This window comes from Macaca thibetana, chromosome 2, assembly GCF_024542745.1.
Source record: "Macaca thibetana thibetana isolate TM-01 chromosome 2, ASM2454274v1, whole genome shotgun sequence".
NCBI lineage: Eukaryota > Metazoa > Chordata > Mammalia > Primates > Cercopithecidae > Macaca > Macaca thibetana.
In genome coordinates this window covers 126886735-126892228 of record NC_065579.1, presented here as the reverse complement: position 1 = coordinate 126892228, position 5494 = coordinate 126886735, and the positions used below count along the sequence as shown (strand labels likewise).

The following is a 5494-nucleotide window of genomic DNA, read 5'->3' as shown; positions in this document are numbered from 1 at the left end:
TCCACATTGGGAGCTCTGTGAGACACAGGTAAAACTACAAACCCATCCCTGGCTGCTGTGATTGGGGAGCCCACAGGTAGCATCTCACCCAAGTGTCAGGGGTCAGGCAAGGCCAGCTAGAGGAGGTGGCATCTAAGCAAAGTCTAGAGAAAGGAGGGAAAATGGGTTACGTGAACAGAGGGGTTTGGAAAGGTGAGGGGGCAAAAGGAAGAAGTCCTTTCCACGTAGAGGCAACTGTATTTGCAGGTGTCTTGGACTGTTAGAGGCGCAGCAGGTAATTCTCTTTGCCAGGATACAGAGTTGGAGGAAGGGAGAGAAGGGGCTGGGGCTGGAGAGCTGGGGTCCTGGTACAAGTTTTGATGTTGTGTTAAGGAGTAAGGGCTTCCTCCTGGGGAGCACAGGGAGCAGCTGATGGCCTTGATGGAGAAGCCCCCATCAGTACATGTGCATTTAGGAGGCTCCCTGTGACTGCTGTGTGGAGCGGCTGGAGGCCAGCTATGAGGAGCACAGTCCAGACAGATGCAGAGCCCACAGGGCCCTGAGATAGATTGTTTGCAAAAGAGAAAGAAAAGAGGCTGGGCACAGTGGCTCATGCCTGTAATCTCAGCACTTTGGGAGGTCGAGGCAGGCGGATCACTTGAGGCTAGGAGTTCGAGACCAGCCTGGCCAACATGGCGAAACCCTGTCTTTACAAAAAATAGAAAAATTAGCCGGGTGTGGTGGCACATGCCTGTAGTCAACTACTCTGGAGGCTGAGACACAAGAATTGCTTGAATCTTGGAGGCGGAGGCTGCAGTGAGCCGAGATTGTGTGACTTCACTCCGGCCTGGGTGACAGAGAGAGACTGTCTCAAACCAAAAAAAAAAAAAAAAAAAAAAAAGGAGAGAGAGAAGAGAGGCTTTGAGGAACCTCTTGAACATAGAACAATGTAGGGTGTGGGTGTGGGTGTGGGTTGCCCAAAGCCGACCCAGTGAAGAATGGGGTTGAGCCAACCTTCAGGTCACAGCTTCTACTGCCAGCCTGGCACCATTCAGGAACCACACACAGCCCAGATGGATAGCTTTCCTAGGCCTTCCTTTTAAAAAGTGTGAGTCTCCCTCATCTAAGTTATACGAAGGCAATAGAGACTTGACTGAAAGAAAAGGATTCATTCCACACCGCGTTGGAGAAACAAGCTCAGAACAATAGGTGTGTAATTCTCAAAGCAGAGAATTCTGCTAATTCTTGCCTTTGGATTTCTTTGTTTTTAGTTTAGTGGAATTTTTACTTATTTATCTTTTAATTTTAACTTTTTATTTTCTAGTAGGGGAGAGCATGAACGCAGTCCCCTACTACCACAAATTATGTAGTCGAGTTTCCCACATTTGGGGAAACTGCAGGAGTCAGCACATCTGGAGTGCAATGGATAAGGCTTGCCCTGGGAAAACCACTTCCATGATCGTAGTATCTCCCTTGTCAGGTAGTTAAATTTTTTAGAGACAGGGTCTTGCTATATTGCTCAGGCTTGAGTGCAGTGGTATGATCATAGCTCACTGCAGCCTTGAATTCCTGGGCTCAAGGATTTCAAAGATCCTCCTGCCTCAGCCTCCAGAGTAGCTGGGACTATAGGCTTGAACCACTGTGCCTGACATTAAAAACAAAACAAACAGAAAAACAAATAAAAAATGGCAGCAGCTACCCAAAGCTCAGCATTTGATGTTAGTAACACATGCCTCATCTCTGAGAGGCATGAGATGAGATGTAACCTCATCTCTGTCTTTGTTGCCCGATGGACATGACGACGGAAGTGTTTGATGCTGAAATCACACAACATACTGCCATCATCAGTTAAATGATGACTCTAGTACAAATTATTCATTTAGTGTTCAGGAGGGAGTTGAACCAGATTTTGTGGATGTCTCTAATTTTAGATGACAAGGGGGCAATGTTTGGAAGTCTCCAAGGTAGCCAGGCAGAAAGGGAGGTAGTGTGATTTTTCACAGGTGGATCCCAGGTGCCCTCTTTCCTCTGGGGAGAGTCAAGATTCTTACAGGCACCACAAAACCCAGAAGAGCTTGGGACTTGAGAGCAGAGCCAGAGCGTGCCCTTGTTTTTTTTTTTCATACAGAGTCTTGCCCTGTCTCCCAGGTTGGAGTGCAGTGGCACAATCTCAGCTCATTGCAACCTCGTCCTCCCAGGTTCAAGTGATTCTCCTGCTTCAGCCTCCCAAGTAGCTGGGACTACAGGCGTGTACTGCCATGCCCAGCTAATTTTTGTAGTTTTAGTAGAGATGGGGTTTCATCATGTTGGCCAGGCTGGTCTCAAACTCTTGGCATCAAGTGATCCGCCTGCCTCGGCCTCCCAAAGTCCTGGGATTACAGGCGTGAGCCACCATGCTTGGCCCAGAGTGTACCCTTCTGCTGCCATTGTTTCAGGAGAAAATTCAGTTAATTGAAGGACAGTCCTCGGGATCAGTTTTCAGGCTAGAGTTAGCACCCTGGGAGGATGGTGGATGGGGTGGAGAGAGGGGCTTTTCTAGCTAAATGTAAGCAATGGGCCTGTTCTTTAAATATCCTTGCAGCTGGATTTCAGTGTCTCACCCCTCTGGAGCTGTGAGGACTTCGACTAGATTGTTTCCATTCAAGAAAAAAAAAATTCATGAATTGCTTACAGACTTACAATTCTTGTTTCATCTATATATTCCCTATGTTTGGAATTATGACCAACACACAATAGGTGCTTACTAAAAGTTCAATGATTAGATGACCAGGTGAATTGTAATTTCCCCTCTATTGTCAATTTTTGCTTACCTGGTTTTTGTTTGTTTTCCCCACTTGTTCTCATTCTCCTGTGGGAGCAGAGGTTGTATCTGTCTTCATGAGGACTATTTCCCCGGTGTCTAGTGAGGTCCTGGACCTGGGTCCACTAGGTGGAAGTCGATTGAATGAATGGATGGAATATTGTGGAGCAGACGCCAGGCCTTACTACTGCTCGGCCCGATACCTACTGCTTGGGGCCTTCTCTGGTTGCCATACCCATGGGGGCAGCCCCCATCCCGTGACTGCACTGGGTATAAATACCCTAGCTCTCACCTGAGACATTCTATGTGACTCCAGAGTTTCCCAGGTGTGAAGTCCCCTTGACTTTCAGAGATGGCAGAGACTCGATGATATTCTCCTTATTGGTTGCCTTCTCCCACCTCACTTCTCCACTGCTGTTTCCTGGATCACTTACTGAATAAACAAGTTGCACTTGAACCTTTATCTCAGGATCTGCTTCTGGGGTAACCCGAAGTAAGATGATAGACATCTTATCTCCCAGTGATGACAACCTTATCGGGAGAAATAGTGTATTTTCCCTCCCAACATTTTATTTAGAAGGACTTCAAGCCAAAGAAAAATTGAAAAAATATATACATTTTCAACCAGTCTCACCAATCAATAACATTTCTCCATATTTGCTTTATTTATCTGTCTCCCTCTTCTCTCTCTTTATAAACAGATGATAGATAGACAGATGATAGATAGATAGATAGATGGATAGGTAGATAGATGATAGATAAGATACATTAGATAGATAAAGCTATATGAGAAAGAGAGAGTCTTTATTTTTATTTTTTGTAGAGACGGAGTCTTGCTTCGTAGCCTAGGCTGGTCTCGAACTCCTGGGCTCAGGTGATTCTCCTTTTTCAGTGTCCCAAACTGCTGAATTATAAGTGTGAACCACCATGCCCAGCCTGAGTCTTTATTACTTATTTTTATTTTCTCAGAGGGAATTTGTTTTTATTGACACAGTTGTCCATGCGAAGAATCCTGGATTTCCTCTGGTAAAGTCTGATCAATACAAGGTGGTAATAGTGTCCACTTGTCAGTTTTCATTAATAAAGAAATGACTGCAAACTTCCATAGCCAACGTGGACGAAAGCCAGCATGAAATAGAGGTTACTCCAACCTCAAAGCTCCAATGTTGCACAATGCACAATAAATCCATTATTAGAGAATCTTTAGACTTTAGAATCTAGAGATTTCAGAGGAAAACTCTCATGTAAATATATATATTACATATATCATTTTCTCCCAGAACATTTGAAAGTAAGTTGCAGACTTCATAGAATTTCACCTGTAAATTCTTTAGAATGTGTCTACCAAAACAAGGAGCATCCTCCTACATAACCAGAAAGACCCTCATCACACCCAGTGAAACAGACATTGATACAAGAATAGTGTCAAATATACAGTCTATACTCAAATTGCCCTGGTTGTCCCAATAACGTCCCTGAGAACTGTGGGACAATGTGTCTTCACACTCTACCACTAGCCCCTTCTGTACTGGGGCTCATACAACACCCTTCTGAGCATAGGACTATCCATTAAATGCAGGCCAAATTGATCAGAATGAAATAGCTTCCCTAGGACCAGAAGGTAGAGACGTTTAAGTTGTGCTTCTGGCAGAGAGACAAATATTGCCACCAGACTGTGGGGCATGGCAGGGTTCCTTGACTCCTAGTTAAAATATCTGAAGGCGCAGAGCTGGGCCCCGCCACAGCTCCCCACCCTCTTCTCCAGAGCCTTTTTCCAGAGAGCCCTGGCCTAGGGAGAGGAACTCCTCCTCCAGGTAGACCAACCTTGCAGCTCTGAGTTCAGTTCCTGATTTCGGATGGTTCTGCCATGACCAGCAACAGACTTGAAACTTTGTTTTAATTGGAAGGAAAAAGAAGTGAGGTCTGAGAATGCAGTGGCTGTCCTTGGAATTCGGGACTGGCTACATAATTTGCCAGGCTCAGTACAAAATGAAAATGTAGGTCCTTTGTTCAAAATGTATTTTGAATTTCCAGCGGGTGTGGGCAGGGCATTGTGACAAGTGCAGGGCCCTTCTAAGAGTGGGGCCCCGTGTGACTTTGCGGGTCACAAGTCTGTGACGCTGGCTCTGTGGGTATTTGCGTGCAGCCTGGATTCACAGATGGCCTTTCCGAACTTTGAAGTAGTGAGTATTGACCAAAGGCTTGAAGGTCTTGTGGCACATGGGGAGAAATTAAGGTGGAAAGACTTAGTCCCATGCCAAACTGGTCAACAACAATTATAACTCAATATTTCCTCAGGAGAACAGCGTCTAGTTTTTTGGTTTGTTTTCATGTCAGACAGTAATGTGCTGACTTCAAAATGAGGTTCGAGGGTGGCACATCTCACACATGCATGTGAGCACCCGATCATCACACTCAAGAACTACAAAAGCATCTGCAGTTCTTACGAGTGCATCTGCAGTTGTCACATATTCACTGTCACCTTGCAGCACAATGTCAGGTCTGGGAGGCATTCCCACCAGCATCACGCAGACATTCTCGTGCATGCTGTAACCGCCCTCTTCTGTTCGGCTGGTTTGACGTGAGGCCACTCCCCTTCCCTGTTACTCGGGGCAAGCTGCACCCGTTCCCATCCCATGATGGCCCCCTTCAGCCTCACACCCCATGGAACATTGCTGAAGAGGTATCAGCAGAATCGGAAGTTGAGATTGCCCA

General features: G+C 45.9%; 2 non-coding genes across 2 annotated transcripts; both read right to left on the bottom strand.

Annotated features, from left to right (window-relative positions):
- Positions 1–1303: 1303 nt before the first annotated feature.
- On the bottom strand, positions 1304–1467 carry LOC126949574 (U1 spliceosomal RNA). The gene has a single exon (XR_007723848.1). It is a non-coding gene; the product is annotated as a U1 spliceosomal RNA (small nuclear RNA).
- A 3643-nt stretch (positions 1468–5110) lies between these two features.
- LOC126949553 (small nucleolar RNA U13) lies at positions 5111–5213 on the bottom strand. Its single transcript, XR_007723830.1, has one exon. It is a non-coding gene; the product is annotated as a small nucleolar RNA U13 (small nucleolar RNA).
- Positions 5214–5494: the final 281 nt, after the last annotated feature.